The sequence below is a fragment of the Fukomys damarensis genome, unplaced genomic scaffold (assembly GCF_012274545.1).
Source record: "Fukomys damarensis isolate Sample0158 unplaced genomic scaffold, DMR_v1.0_HiC HiC_scaffold_4, whole genome shotgun sequence".
In the NCBI taxonomy this organism is placed as follows: Eukaryota; Metazoa; Chordata; class Mammalia; order Rodentia; family Bathyergidae; genus Fukomys; species Fukomys damarensis.
The window spans coordinates 44,330,356-44,347,660 of NW_022900916.1; the positions used below are offsets into that span (position 1 = coordinate 44,330,356).

The 17,305-nt window shown below is 35.3% G+C and overlaps 1 protein-coding gene and 1 non-coding gene across 6 annotated transcripts in view; both read right to left on the reverse strand.

The window, feature by feature from the left end:
- Positions 1-17,305, reverse strand: part of Ptprz1 (protein tyrosine phosphatase receptor type Z1) — a 173,123-nt gene that overhangs the window by 97,922 nt on the left and 57,896 nt on the right. The window lies entirely within an intron of this gene.
- Positions 5,176-5,279, reverse strand: LOC117284227. Its single transcript, XR_004515307.1, has one exon. It is a non-coding gene; the product is annotated as a U6 spliceosomal RNA (small nuclear RNA).

The following is a 17,305-nucleotide window of genomic DNA, read 5'->3' on the forward strand; positions in this document are numbered from 1 at the left end:
TTTTCACCACAAAACTATGATAAATATTTTATCTCCCTCTATTATATAATGTACACATGTACAAAAATACCATATAGTAGCTCATGAATATGCACAGTTTGCATGTGTCAATTAAAAAGAATTGAAAACCTACACTGCTGAATAATAAACATCATGTGATGTCAAAAATAGCATGAAATATGCTCTATAACAAAATAAAACATTTCTAAAATCAATAAGATAAATGGCTAAAATTGAAAAAAATCTCCCAAAGAATTAAAATCCTGTTTGCCTTTTCAATAAATCTACCTTTTCCTATTCTGGCTATTGCACTGTGGTTTTCCATACCAGTGAAAGTTCTTTAAACAGATACTTCTATGGATATTACTTGAAGGAATTAGGTCATCCAAAATTTATTTCTTCATGAGCAATTTGTAATACATAATCTGGATAGCTAAAAGAATGTAGGAAATACAAAAGAAATACATGATGAAAAATAATACCCAAATTAAAGACTTGAGATGAGAAAATAAAAAGCATTTAAGTGACAAACCAAACTTTTATTTAAAGATATTAAATTTATAACAGCTTTTAAAATTTAGGAGTTGACTACTTCAATTACAGTTTTTAATGTAATACTAAACAGCTCATGTACCACTGTCTGTATCTTTTATTTCCTGAATCTCTACTTGATTTTGATTAGTTTCAGACAGAAAACTCCTACAAACAAGCAGACACCTGAACATTGGATTTTTTACTTTTTCTAGCTTATTTCTAAATGATGACCTTTAAATGGAAGTGTTTTGATATAAATAATTCTGGCACAATGATTTATAGATAAAATAAAATAAAATGGTAATAAAACTATTTTTCTAAGCAGATTTACTGCAATATTTCATAGGACTATCTTTGTTCCTAATCTTTAAGAGTGTAAATGCAAAGGCTAGAGGAGAGAAAGACTTACAACTCAAATGGTAGGGATCATTGGCAAAGAACTGTAAAAGAGACACATTTGCATGGGTTTGAGTGTATCTTAACTTGGGTCTACTTCCATAGGCAGTAGGATTTGAGAAGAAGGAGAATCAGAGTGGCTTTTGAGCCAAAATAACCTAGACCTTTGAAAGAGTAGGAGGCTCATCTCACATCTGTGTCATACATCCTAATCAATCAACACTGAGAAACTGCCCAAGTGAACAAGTTAGAAACCAACAATGCTCTTGCAGAACAGCAAATTTCTGTTTGTTTTTTTCTTAGTTAATGCCAAGAACTATGTTTTTGTATATGGTGCTACCAGGTAATAAACATCACACTGCTAAAATGGTGCTGAAAAGAGTCATGTTAGAAAAATTCTTTCAATAAATCACTTTTTTATTGTCTGAAATAAATTTTAAAAGTTATGCTTGTAATTAACAAAAAGTGTCACAAACAAAGGACATTTTTCTTCAGTGATACATGTAATGCTAAGTAGTAATGAAGTTTTAACTATTACAACAATAAGACTCTGCTACCCTTGGTTTCAGAAATCTAACTAAAATTTTGAAAGTTCCAAAGAAGTTGACTGCCAGTTACATCTCTACAAAAATTGATAAACTCTTTTAGTAAGATGTTTATTTTCAACTAATTTGCTGTGACTTCATCAGTTAGAAATCCCAAATAGAAAATGAAAGAAATTGTCCAAATCTAAAATCCAATCCAATCATACCTCCCCATGCCTTGTACTGAATCATTCGGAATTTATCATCTTCTAAACCAGAACTGTATTTTATGAACTGTTCTTCTGATATTAGGAGCATACGTCTATGGCTTTAATGGGTAAGTAGAAAATGAATTCTAGCTACAAATACATTAGATTCAATTTGACCTTCTGATCCTATTCCCTAGACTCACAAGTCTACGTTACTATTTTTTAAAACAATCAGTCCTTTTTCTAAATTTTTTAATTTTTTTTCTCTCATTGAGTTTATTGGTACATTTTAGGTATATAGTACAGTTACATTCATCATTGGGATCTTGTATCTTCACGTGGTGTGTCTTGTTTCTCTTTTTTTCCCCTTGTCCCTGCCCTCCCTTCACTCTCTCCTCCCTTCTCTATTTACAAATACTTTATTTCCATTTTTTCATTTTCTCATATTTTTTTTCTTTTCTCTTATTACCTTTCCCCTACCCTTCCCACTTCTCCTACACCTTTAGCCCCTTTCTTCCTATTTCTTAGGATCTTATGTGCCATTATAGTTTTTCACACCAGAGAAACTATTCGGTATTTACACGTGTGTGACTTATGTATTTCACTTAGGAGTATATCTTCAATATGTATCCATTTTCCTATGAATGACTCTAATTTCTCATTCTTTATGGCTGAGTAGTATTCCATTTATAGAATTGGTCTTAAAATACAATTACGAATATTCCTTCAGTCCTTCAGGGAGAAAAAATATGAGAAAAGAAGGAAAAAAGGAAAGCAAAGCTCTTGTAAATAGGGAGGGGTAGAGGGGTGGAAGGGAGGGAAGAGGAATGGGAAAAAAACAAGAACCAAGTTATATCGTGTATAGGTACAAATCTTCAGTGATGAATGTGATCATAATATCTACCTAAAATGTACCAATAGAGTTAGTTTTTTTTAAAAAAGAGAGAAAGTTGAGCTCATGTTCACTAAGGCAGGGGAAGACACCTCCTCGTTTCTAGCCTGAGGCAGTTTACCAGTCCCCTTGATAACCAGAGAAGACAATGGGGTTTGGGTATTAAATTGCAACTCTTATTTAGAATTTTTCTGGGATTTCTCTTGGCTTCTTAAGCTATGTTTGGCATTGAGGATCTATTTCATTCTCCTCCAAAATGTACACATTTAATCCTAATTTTGCTAGCTTCTGACCATAGCCTTTCAAGGTTGAAAAATGCACCCGAATTTGATTAGCGATCATTGCTTGACTCCTCTGTACAATACTCTTAATAACAGCCTTTTCCGCTCTATTTAAATAATTTTCAGATTAGGGTCTCTTTATCTCCCCAATGATGTTGCCAAATTATTTCTTTTATCAAAGTAAATTGCTCGTAGCTTTTACATTTCTCTCATCATTTTTTCACATGATGCCCACATATATAGTGTACTTATATAACTAAAATATAATGTATATTCATTTCTTGAGCAATATCTTTTTCATGATAGAGCCACAACTGTCCCTTGTCTGTGAAACCCTACCCACAAGGGTGTCTTCTTCCCCTACTCCTGAGTTCTCCACATTCTTGGTAAAGTTTGCCACTCAGAGTTGGCACAACATAGTTTATGGGATCAAACGGGGAGATACAGATGAATGTTCTATACTATAAAATGCCTGCAACTTTGCTCTTTAAATAAGGGTAAGTCATATTTTATGGTACTTTCTTTAGGAAGTATCACAGTCTACTGTGGAAAACATGGGCTCTAAATTCAAACTTCCTGCCTGGAAAGCCTGTCCCCTTCCCACCGCTTTATCTGTTGGATATTCTTAGGTCAGGTCTTTACACCTTTCCGTTCCTCAGGATGTCAACTTGAAATACAGATCACATCAAGACCAACCACACAAGATTTTTGTGAGGCATAAATGAGACAGAAAAAGAAGGAGGGAACCATTGGCACTGTGCTTAGCACATGCAGTCCTTCTCTTTTTCAGACACACCAGCTTGCTTGTTTGCGTATTTATTCATTTGTCTCAGATCCTTTGCCCCTACCACATCCCTACATAAAATATATATGCCCTCTTTTTTTCCCAGCTGGCTCCTTCATAAAAATTTCTTCTTTATTTTTGTTTGTTTTCTTCATATCTCAGGTGAACCTCTCTGTTTTGAAAAAAAAGCCCTCTTCACCTCTGCTAAGCTACCGTCTCACATCATTGTGTTTGTTCTTTTCCCAATATTTATGACATTCTACAACTATCTTTGCTTAGTCTTTTTGTCTATCTTTATTTTTGTATTTTTTTCTGTAACAGAATGTAAACTTAATCAAAGCAAGTCCCTTATCAACTGCCTTAGCTACAGAGATGAGTACTGAACAAACTGAGTATCACATAATTATTGTTATTGTGCTCATTCTTTTAGTTTACATGAGTGCTCTCTAAAACAGGCAAATACACAAATTCACATTTTCAGAATGACAAAAACAAACAGCAAAATGAATTTCACAAGTTTAAGGGTCACTAAAATGGACCACTCTATTAAATCTCTCCAAAAAGTTCTCAATAGCTATACAGAATTCAGTTCAACAGAGCATGAAACTGCATTTCATGTGCCCGTTTGTCTGATTAGAAAATTTCAGTATGTACAGGAAAAGGAAGCATATGCTTAAAACTGAGAATGATAATACTACCAGAACAGATCTATTCAATTTGGCCTGGATTTTGCTCCACAAACAAAATTCTAAAAGAAAATAAGTAATGAAATCTCAGAGTTACAAAACAAATTCTCATTTTTACCCCTTGAAAAAATAAATGAAGAAAAGCGTGCATTAAATATTTTTTTCTGAGACCTTTGTATTGCTTTCTAATCCAAACAATTTTAATGGGAAAATCAATAAGTTCAAAGTAGAACTACTAATTGAATTATTTTTGCTTTTTCATGTAAAAGAGTATAAATCAACACTAGTTAAAACTACTGTAATTCAATTTCTGCATATCCTTCTCTTCTGAAGCAAGCATAAATTTACAGGAATGATTCAAGTGTAGAAAAAGTTTTAAATCATTTAACGTGAAGGTGTCAACTGATCCTGAATACTTTAGCAATACTTGAAATACAAGAATATTTTTCTATGTTCAAGTAATCACAACAGAACCATCAAAATAGGGAAATGAATATTGATACACTCCCACTTTCAAGTCCTTATGCTTTGTTTAGTTATTGCCAATATGTCTCAATACTACCCTCAAAGCGTAAGATACAAGGTAACGCGTCACTTATGGTTGCCACGTCTCTCTAATATCACTCACTCGAAAAAGTACTGCCATGTTGTTATTTTTTTCACTTTATTGACACCTTTCACATCTGCAGCTATTTTATAAAATGTCCCTCAGTTTGAGAATCTGTCTGATTTTTTAAACAAGTTATTAGGCTCAAGATACACACTTTTTAAAACTAGCAATGCCATAAAAATGATGCTCTTTTCTTCTTCTTTTATTTCTTATGTCTTATTCAGTGACAGGATTTATTTTTTTCTTTTTTTAAAAAAATAAAAACATGGGATGCTTCACAAATTTGCGTGTCATCCTTGTGCAGGGGCTGTGCTAATCTCTATATCGTTCCAATTTTAGTATATATGCTGCCAAACCGAGGACCAGTGACAGGATTTCCATGTGGACCTTTATGGCTGCTGTTTACTTTGATCATTTGATAAAAATAATATCCATCTCACTTTACCATTGTAACATTATTATCTTTATTTTTGCAATTATGATGTGTTTTCCGGGGAGATACTTCATGTCAGTTTTTCTTTCCTCATAAAATTTAACCTTTTCAATTCTTGATTTATACTAATTTGGACTCAAGTCCTCTGTTTTATTAAGATAAGATTGAGTACTGCAATCACGTACTGCAGTGCTATGGGACCTTTATATCCTTCTTCTCTATCATAAGCTGTATCTTTTCCAAGAAATGGAGTGAGAGTCTTGGCATTTGTTTTTAAAACATGTGTAGGAGATAAACAGTTCCTAATTCCCTAGACTTCATTGGGAGACTTTAAAATACCTCTCAGACTTATATTTTCTTTCATCGAGGCTACTGAGGCATACACCTTAGGGTGTAGGAGAGGCTCTCAAATCCAAGGCTACCACTACACACAGGAATGTCAGGGAATGTGTTCAAGGTTCTTCTCATGGTCAAACACTGGTTCTTTATAGATGAATAGTTCCTCACCTCTTTATAGGCAATCATCACTAGTTCCTCCTCCCATTTTTTTGATCAGAAGGAAAATTCTTGTTTTAACTTCTGGAGGATTCAACAACTTTTCCCACGCATACCATATCAGTGCACGAGCATTTCTTAGGCTTCTCTGTCATTAGCAACCTGAACAACATCTCTTGGTACAAAGAGGGTGGGTGGGGTGCAGAATGTTGATGAGTAAAGGAGATGTCATAATTACTGCATGATGCTTTCTGAATCTTTCTCTGAAAGCATGTGTTCCATAGTCATAATCCGACCAAAATGAGGCTCTATTTCTACAAGCTTGAAAACAATTATCCTGCCACTATCTCTAATGGCCCCCCAAGATGGTGGAAAGGAGACTGTCTTTAAACTACAAGGATATTCCAAGGCCAAGAAGGGAGAGAGAATGCTTCTCCACACGGGACATGGATAAAGCTGTTATGCTTGGCATGCTACCTCTAGGCTGCAATGGGAAGAGGTATGGAATGCGAAAGAGTAGGTGTGCCCGGCTCCAAAATGTAATGGGAACTAGAATGAGTTCAGTAGTCTTTTAGGAGTTTCCCGCATGGAGCAATTCATTATTAAGCTTGGCCTGATTAGGGCTGTTCATATGACCTGGAGGTTCATTGCAAATCCTCCTAAATCAGTGAGGATAAAGAAATTTTTAAAAATGTATTTCCAAAACTTTCAAATTTGAAAACATATCAATAAATATTATTTACTTATAATAAGAAAATATGTTGGCCTCAGAAATTTAGGGCTTGCTCCTTTACTTGAAGAAATGGCTTTAGTTCCTTTAACTTTGGAGTATGTCCAGATTATAATAATCTAAAATAACTGTAAAATAATCTAAAATGATTGTACTCAACATTCATGAAAGGGACGACCTCCTTATGCAGCAGAGCTTGGAGACTCAACAGAAGTCATTTCCCTTTCCTGTAGATATTTTAGAGTTTCAACCATTATGCGGGACTCAGTATTTTTGCTTTTTCTTTTCCTTTTTCCGCTGGCAGATGGGAATTCTCAATTAACATGTGCTGAATGAATGAGTGAATGAAATTACTATGCAAGAATCTCTGGCTAAAATATCCATTGTAGATTTTCAAATAAGGCCTCTGTTAGAGAAATGACAGATGCTTTTTTATGGACAGCTATTCACACTTTCAAACATGTTTCCCAGTCGTAGAGACTAATTCCAAGAAAAATGCAGCTCAATGATAGAAAATGTAATTTGTATGTGTAATAGTAAAATCATTCATCATGTGGAGTTGAAATTATTGACTTGAAAAAGGATTTCGTGAGTTACTTAACTCCAGAGGGTTACTGCAGAAAACAGTAACAATCTTCATAAAACAGACATAGAAAAACATTTATTTAAAAATTTAAAGATAGCATTAAATTATATTACCAACAAATACTTGGAGAAAATTATTAATAAAATATAATTTAGGAGATTTATACTACTTGGTTTTAGAAATTTAAAAGAATATAGAAACATTAAATTCAAATCTTGATATTGTTAGGATCCAGGCTCTTTTGGAGCAAAGGAAATAAAAATAGTATTTTTAAAAGGTAAGAAAAAACTTTTTTTGGTAACCAATAGGGGTAACTAAGTCAAGAGTAAGTCAGGGTAAAAACAGTTTGCAGCCAGAGTTGTTAGTGAGGGCTTCTCACTGGACCCACTGAGACAGGGAAGTTCCTTAAACATACAAAGATGCTCTCTCAAAATGGGAAAATAATGCACGTTGCATAACAACTCTTCAAATATGTACATTATCGCTTACTGATGTGGATACCAGGTTTTGAAAATAACATTCAAGATGTTGTTCAATATCATGTAAAAGCAATAATACTATTTTTCATATCAGTGTACCTCTTCCAGGGAGCAAAAGGACTTTCACATATATAAATACATTCATGGATGTGCTTTCTATTTTTATTCTATGATTCATGCCTTTTGCATAGTAATGTATCATAAATTAAGATCAATCTACAATCTATCTACTACAGTAAAAGTTGTCTGACATCATAGATATCAGGATCATCTGAGAATTTGTTCAACATTAAATTTGTGATCAGCCAACACATATTTACTAAATCTGAAACTCTGGAAATCAGGCCGAGCAATCTTTTCTTTTCAGTAATTCCTCCACTTAATTGTGATAAATCCTAAAATTTAGGAATGACTGGTTCAATTATACACTATACAAATTTAATGTTCTCTTCATTCTTTATTATTATAATTGCTTATTTGGGAATTTCATTTTGAAAAGAGGAAAAGTTTATTTCTAAAAGTTTAGAAATATTCTAAATATGAAAATGAAAACTCTCACTAACCTAATGTTTTATTATCTTTAATATATAAACACAAAACACTTTCATGTAGATAGCCAAAAGTTTTTGTTTCTCCATATATTATGTGTAAAAATATACCATACTTATCAGCTACTCAGCTAAATATCAGCATATGTTTACCATATTAAACAGATAAGTAATTGTTCAATGAAAACTTATACAATTCTAAGGTAGAAGCATTTCAACATAGCTTATAATCTATTCTAATATATTTTAAATATGGTGAAAATTTGCATATATTTACTTGGCAACGTATTATCTAGCTAACAGCTGCCGGCTGTTTAATTGCTTAACATTAGGAAATTGGAAAGTGGTGTGATTATCTATTTAAGGCCAAGCATTAATTAGGATCAAATAAATATAGTTCCTTAGATCTCTGTGGTACCTAATCTATACAAACATCTTCTAGTGATAACTCATAAACGATTAAATGAAGGCCAGATACATTAGAAGAATTTGAATCACATGCCAGAACTTAATTTTCTACTCAATTTACTTTTAAATATGTTGGTGGCAGAAAAACACATCAATAGAACTTAGATTTTAAATAAGCTTTCTCTTGTGCTCAAGCATGAACAAGGAATCCTCATAAATGAAAGGAATAGAATTTACCTAAATATGCACATTTTTGTGAGTAAAGGTTTATAATTAAAAGCCAGAAGACTTTCTTTCTAAATGTGCTCTGAAATCTCGTAAACATATCCTGAGCAACTTCCTTTATTGTGGGCCCAGACATTAAGGATGTAATTATTCTGCTAAAAGGGAGACAACAGAGGCTGCTGTCTAAAGATGAACTTTTCTCCTTGCAAAAGAGAAAGGGCTGTTTCATATCAGTAGAGATTCACTTACAAAATGGTGAATTGGAATGGGGACTCCTTTGATCTACAGGTCAGTAACACTGACCATGAATCTGCAGAAGATTTTAAGCTCCAGATATGGGGAAGGCTCTGACTCTCATTTTGAGGGCATATCCTGGCTGTGGGTTACCTGCATAATTGTTCTGACTTCTTAAAAAACTATGCTTTCTGGTAAATGATGTAGGAAATGTGACTGAGCTGGCAGCAATTCAGACAATCAACGATGAGAAATTGATTCTCACTGAGCTGGGATAATGAAACCAGATTGTGAAATGAATGGAAAGTGAAGATATTGTGCCGCAGCAGAGAAGAAAATGAATTTGTGCGATACTGAAGTGCCCTCAGTGGGCTCCTGACTAGATCAAATCTATGTAAAATGCTAATGTATAGGATCATGGCCACTTTTCTAAGAGAATATTACCTATGTCCACACTAATTAGAATTTATTACCTATTCCTTAAGGATATACAGTATATGATTAAGAGAGTATTTTCCATTTTATTAATCACTGAAGTAGTTTTCAACAGTCAAGCATAAATAAGCCCAGACACAGGTCCCTCAGATAGATACAAAGTTACAGAGAAGAGATAGGAAAAGGCAAAGGACTTCCTGCGATGCAAAACAACTTTTTCAATCATCCCAAGAATAAAAAAATATTTAATTAATTTATATTATGCAAGACAGTTAAACTCCCTTTCTCCCAACTCAATAATAAAACAAATGTATGTTTAGTGTAGAAAAATTAAAAGATTCAGATAAACAGATAAAAATAAAAGGTAGCCACATGTCACTCTCCAGACTTGACTGTTCTCAGTACAGTCCTTAGAAAAAAAAGCCACACACCTTGATAAGGGAAAAAAGAGACTAATGCCATACCTTAGAACTTGACTGCTTTGAAACTGCTAGAATTTGACACTTGCCACATCTCAGTGTAAAAATTCTGTTCCTGAACTTCTTTGTTTGGTAGGTGAAGTACAAGCCAGAATTTGCCATTGTCCAAGTGTTGATTCCCTACCCTTTCAGGCAAAAACTATTTGTTTAGTATTCATCCTTTTTGGTACTCATGTGCCTCCCGGAACCAATTAACCACAAGTAACATGGTACCACTGCCGGCCACATACAATGGCCCTATTAATCTCTGTTGTCAATCTTTGACTAGATTAAGAGGCTCCTGGAGAACTGAGTGTATGAGGAAGGTGCTATCTTTATTAATGGGTAAACCCATTGATGAATTCACAGTTGAGTGGACTAGTAGGCAGTGGAAACGGTGGGTCATAGAGGTGTGACCTTGGGAACCATATCTGGTTCCTAACCACCTCCTCTCTGGCTCTTCCCTGCTCTTTGCTTCCAGGATACCATAAATTGAGCTGCTTTTCTCTGCTCGACCTGTCTGCCACGATGCTCCTGCTTAGAGTCATGAATCAAAACTAACCATGTAAGTTGCAAGTGCCAGTTATTTTTTCTGATCAATGAGAAAACTGACTACTACAAAAGCTTTGGAATTAGCATTAAAAAATAGCAGCCAAAGAATTCAAAACTCAATAGCTTTATGCCTTTTCTTATTTCCTACATCCCTGAGACAAATGTAGCCGATGTGGCTATAAAATTCTCAGGACAAATTCCTGTAAATCAAGACCCAAATTCAAGTTTCTTGTCTTCTGCACACTTTTTGACACTGTGCGACAGACTTCATCTCTCTGATTTTTTTAATTCTATAGTAGGGGCACAATCTACTTTGCAGCTTTACTGGGTCATACATACACCTATGTCTGCTGAACGTGTAAGAGGACCACACTCTGAGAAAAAGAAAAAGAAGAAAGTGGCAAGCCAGCCATGCTACTGTGCTGCAACAAAGAAGACATACTATTGTAAAGCAAGGGATCCTCTCTTACTGGGGGACAAGAGGACAGGGAAACTTCATTTGAAAGAGCTATGGAGGTCTGATGTTCAAAGAATATGGCGAGGAAGAGCCAGAAACAGACTTGCTTTTGAAGGGGCTGGCATGGCATCAGGCAGAGGGAAAAGTTATTCTGAGGGATGGGACAGTACAGGTGGACTGGAACCAGATAGTTAGATAGTTAAAGTCACTGTATGCCATGCTAAGGAGTCTGTTTTTCATTGCATGGGTGATGGGGAACAACTGGAGGGACTTAAACAGAAACATCATATAACAGCATCTGTACTTTAGAAGGAACATGGTGCAAGTTCTGAATCTTACAGAAGATTTACCTGACATTAATAATTTTACTGAGTACTTCATAGGTATCAGGTTCTATTCTAAGTGTTTTGTACTGACTCATCTAATGGTGGCACCCTTGAGGTAGGCACTGTTATGATCTTTAAGAGTTTAGGAAATCTAATAAAAAAGAGGTGATGACCTACTTTTGAAGCCAAGCAGACAGATGTCTGACTGCAGACCTTGTATTGTTACCAGACAAACTAACAAAAGGACCCTCATTAGCTTCGTTAGAATTATGTCCAACTCAGTGATCTTTCTTTCTTGGTGAATTCCCTCTGAAGGTGTGTGACAATGTTGATTAGTCCTGTATACTGAAAGTTATTTCTCTTTTGGGATATATAAAAACCCCCACCCCCTACTCTTTGAATTCTCTCACTAGTTCTTTTTCCTTTAGTTTATTAATTAAAACATTTACTAAAGGCATCTCTTAAATACAAATGTCAGTAACTAAAAGTTTGTTGTTGCCAACCAAAATACGGTGTTATCTAGAATTTTGGATAGAAAGAAGATACCAGAAAGAATGCACAAGTCATCAAGAGTCTTGTCTCATTATATTCCTAGTTTTCTGCTCAAAGATGGGAAGAATATTATAGAGGCTGAAGCACTGGGATTTCTCTTTCATCTACAGGTTTTGGCATAGCTGCTGTCTTTGCTCACATTACTTTTTCACCTTGCTGACTTAGCTCCTATTTATATTTTATATAAATTTAAATTCCCTTTCTCTAGGAAACTTTTCCTGAACCCCTTATGCTATGGGCCCCTAGTCCTTGTGTTAGTAAAATCCGTAACTGTGACATTTATCACACTTTCTTGAAATCACATTTTGTCATCATTATCGTTCCTATGCTTGTGGTTGTTTTCATTCATGACTTCATCCCTAATGTCTAGCGTGGTGTCTGCTTCAGCACAAGTTTTTTCTTTTTTCTTTTCTTTCTTTTTTTTTTTTTTTTGTGGTACTGGGGATTGAACTAGGGTCCTTGCACTTGAGAGGCAGGCCACCGAACTGCTGAGCTAAATCCCCGGCCCTCAGCACAAGTATTGATTAAACTAATGATCTCAACACTTGAAATTTTTCTTTGTTGATGATTACATAACACCATTCAAGTAGGAAGCAATCCAGAGAAGTGATAAAATGTTGACTCCTTCCCTTACTGAACCTGAAGATCTTCTTAGGAGGCTATAAGAGGTTATTATATGCATAAATGTGGCTTATCTTCAGAAACAAACTTTTGGGAGTTTGCAAAAGGAACATTAAACATAATTTACAGGAAAAGTGCAAGCAGATCAAACTTTCTAGAGTTGCTCAAGAAATATGTAAGGATGGAAGCAATACATGTAAAGACTAGAGAAGCCATTCATGCTGTATAAATCTAATTTGGCATACATCAATTTGTGTTTTCCCTTTGGCACCGATTCTGATATCATTTCAATTTTCAGGTGATAAAGTGTTATGAAATATGGCCTCTCCTATTTTTCCACTTCATTAATGTTTATGGCTATGTCTCATATGCTAAAACTTATTCTATATTCACTCCACAATATTTACTTTTCATATATATCTGTTGCAAGAATGACATGGAATGGCTTCCTGATACTGTATTATTGCTAGGCACAATTCCTCCCAGGCGAAATTAATTCTGTCCTGGAGAAGGTAGACTATGACTAGTAAATATTTAGATATTTGGAGACATTTAGGTATTTAAAGGTCACAGGAATGTATGGAAGGAGAATTAGGAAGTATAAGGACAAACAAAAAAAATTTTAAATAAAGTTAATTCTCCCTGTTGAAAATAAGGAAGAGACTTCTTTCTCCCTTTCCTTTTCCTAGAACTTTACTTTAGAATACGGATCATTGTTCGTACCTTCTCCTCCCCTCCCTTTGAAAGCTAAATAGGCCTTTTGCCAGGCCTTTGACCCAAGTTGTCTTTTTCAAGAACCCCAGAGCTGGTCTTTTGGAAGAGCAAACATCCAAGAAGATGGCATTGCACTCTGCCAATTTCTGTATGAAGGTAGTAGCCTAACTTCTGCAGACTCCTTGCTGCAACTTGTAAAGGTACAGCTTGTGATAGAGATTTTGTTTTGCCTCTTAATAAAGCCAATAATCCAATACAGATAGTCACTGGTAAACTTTGGATGAACTGTGTGCAATCAATTCCTATCAAGTTCTCCTACCTGAGGACTAGTTACTGTTTACTCTGAAGACATGTATGCAATGAGCTGTATCTGTTTGGCTATAGAAGGGGGTGAGATTCCTTTCTGTTTTTGCAATCTCTTAATGTGATTACTTGTGATTCATACCACATGTATTTAATGCTTATCCAAAAACAAAACTGCTTTCTCTCTCTACAGTCTTTATGGGAAAGATTTCTGAGTTGGAATAAAATTTTGTTTTTGATTACATTAAGATATTATGTACAGCAATTATCAACAGCACAAGCTATAATAGCATTATATGTGCACCCACATTCATACACACATATGGTTTTTCTTAAAAGATGATATTTTATAATGATAAATAAATGAGGTGATTTTCATTGTGAAGAAAAACACATACTAAATTGACACAATATTAATCAGGGAAGATAATGGCTCAGATTTTCATACTTCATAGACCTTAGCAATGAAGGAAAATGAACAGAAAGCCATCTCCAGTCTTGCACCCACATTCATACACACATATGGTTTTTCTTAAAAGATGATATTTTATAATGATAAATAAATGAGGTGATTTTCATTGTGAAGAAAAACACATACTAAATTGACACAATATTAATCAGGGAAGATAATGGCTCAGATTTTCATACTTCATAGACCTTAGCAATGAAGGAAAATGAACAGAAAGCCATCTCCAGTCTTATTCTACTCAGTCTGGGTGTGGTCTCCTACCTCCATTTGTCATCAGAAGCTATTCTACTAAACCAGAAAGCTGAAGGGCATCTTCTACAGGAGTAAAGATCAGTCTGTGCGGACAAAAACCTGACTCAAATCCAACCTTGCTGCTGCTTTCTGGAGACCATCAATGGTTATTTTGGCCACGCTCAGCTGCTTATTGGGCTACAGTGGCTCTTTCTGCTGGTCTCTTCCATGCATCTGCCTTGGACCCCTGGAGTCTTAATCTTCCTCTTCTCCTTGATGCCTCTTTTGGAAAGAAACTCACAGCACCATGGTGCTGCTGTTTGAGCTCTTGTATTTGTAGGACAGAGTGTGCAGGTGTCTGAGAGTAAAGGCAGGCAGAGGGAGTGACCGAGCAGGGCAGCCAGGGGGTTCACATCGACTCTGGAAAGTGCTGCTGATGCCACTAAGCTCTGTGCTCAGCTTTTACAGCAGTTCCTCCTTGATTACCCTGTCTCTCTAGGCCTTCTTAGTGCTTCTCCATCTGTTCTGGTTTTGGTTTCTACCAGGCTTCCCATTCCCAGATTACCAGACACTACTCTGTAGGTCGGAACTCTCCTCACACTAGAGTTTCAAGTTTCCTTCTTCCCATGGAACCTTCTACAATCTGAAGAACAAATTTAGGCAACTGCTGGAAATTTACCAGGGTATTTTATGAAAGGAAGCTCCCTAAACAATCTTTTATAGTTTGGATGTTAGTGTGTCAGAGGCCACAGAGAACCCAAGATTCCAGCCAGTAGAGATCCTAAGTGCAGCCCAGTCGAGGGGACTCTAACCTGAACCAAAGAGACTACATGGTTACAGCAGGAATGCAATATTATTCAAATATATATTTTACTCCCTAAGGAATAGAGGAAGTAAAATCCATCAGTTCTAAATATAACTGAATATATTTTAAAACCATTTTGAGATTCAGTATCTCAGTCATTGAAATGCATTTCATTTAATAAAAAAATTTTCTGGATATCAGAAATAAGTCATTTACATATTTTTTATCTTTTTTGCTTTTTGGAAACTTTAGGTTTAAAGAGTCAGAACTGCCATGCAGAAAACACACAAAACGGAACCTAACTGAGTCTTGCACTTGGCTTTTACTGGTACACAAACAAAAGAAGGTGGCACAGGTTAAATTAAAATGATTGCAAGGGCATTGCCACAGGATTTAAGTGAATTCTGTGTGACAATATGAAGCACAGCTGAATCTCAGGGTTTTTTAAAAATTAACCATGTAATTTTCTCTCCCTTTTTATCTTTTGCTGAAAAATATCTATTTTAGTAAATAGCTATTCCAGAGTAGGGAACACAGAGTGTAAATAAAGACGGTCCAGAGAAGAAAGAGGCACAAAGTGGCCCAACATAATGGCAACAAATTTAAGCATAGACAGAATCAGCCAGGTCTTCTGCTGCTAAGCATCCTCAGACTCACCCAATCTATCTATTCTAGTAAATATTGTCAGTAGGCATAGCTATGAGTCTGGATTAGAGAATCAGTGCAATTCCAACGGTGCGTAGGGTAGACGCATAAGCATAAAGCTTTGCAAATAGGAAATACAGGCAATAATTTTTAATTATGATGCTATTCTGCAGCTACATCTTTACTTTTTAATTAAATACTAAAAGATAATTGCAAACAACATTTCAAAACATACTTTAATCAGCAAATAATATTTTAATATATTTATTATGTTGTTCTGGAAAATATATATATTGTCAAATGGCTAAATAAATCAAGCTTATTAATTTCTGCATAATCTTACATCTTTAGCATACCCTCATAGCTGTTATCATGAACATAATATAAGAAAATTTTGAGCTTTGGATCATCCAACTAACTTTATTCCACTTCTACAGAAAGGTATATCAAATTATCATATTTAGTGTATGAAAAGTCTGCCAAGAATATAAATTTTAGTCAAACTTTTAAACAGATCTAGATGATAAGAAATAAGTGTCTATAAAATGCATTCAAGCAGTTCCTCTCCTAAATCCTCCTGTAGGATCATCAAATGCAGCCAGGCTTGTTCAGTCTGTTGGGGATCAAGATAAGATCCTGCCAAACAATAACCACCTGAATTTGCAGTAGTGTACAGTCCTTTCTCAGACAGCTTTCCTACAATGCGAACCATTCATCTGATCTACACACAATTAAGTAGAGCACTGTTAAAAACTTTTTACAGATGTAAGAGTGGAAATGCAGAGCAGGGAGCAGCCTGATCAGTCTGCAGGTCAGTGGTGGCCACAGAGCTCGACACCAAGTGCTGCCCATGGTCTTAAAGTCTCTGTGATGAACTTTGGCAGAGTCAGCTCAGCAGAGACCCCACATTCTGTCTTTGGTTAAGGCACAAAAATAGATCTCTTATCTACTGCCCTTGCTTTTCATTGCCAAAATTAATCCAGATAAGTTCAAAATAGTTTGTATCAACAAATGTGTCAAAAATGCTTTCTTTTGCAAAAGGGAAAGGGACCAAGATACAGAAGGAGGGAGGAGAGAAAGGGTGGGACTGGAATGAAAAAATGAATTAAGATGTGTTATCTGTATGTACTGATTTCTCATGAAGAATATGAACATTATATACTGCAAACGTGCAGCTAAAAACACACACACAAAAACACTAGTTGAAATGGAACAACAGTATCAAAATAAATGAATACATGGGTAAAAATGCTTTTTAACTCAATATAAACAGTGTAAAGTAAAAGTGAGGACCTGTTCCTCAGATCTTACCCCTTCCACATTCGCTCTCTCCAGGGGTGACCCCAGCCACCTGGCTGGGATGTCTGTCCAGGCCTCTCTTCTATGTCCGTATTAATATCTAACTTTAAACAGCAATGGCTAATTCTATCAATAGCATTCTGAAGCTTTATTTATTTTTTTTACCCTTCAGAAGTGAGAAATGAACAATCTTTTTTTTTTTTTTTTTTTTTGGTATCCGGGATAGAATTCGGGACCTTGAGCTTGCGAGGCAGGCAGTAGCACTGCTGAGCTAAATTCCCGGCCCTAACAATCTTCTTTTTAATATGGAGTAGTACATCAAAGAAAAAAACACAATATGTTAAAAGAGTATTCCGGCATTTAAAAGAAAAGAAAAACATAGAC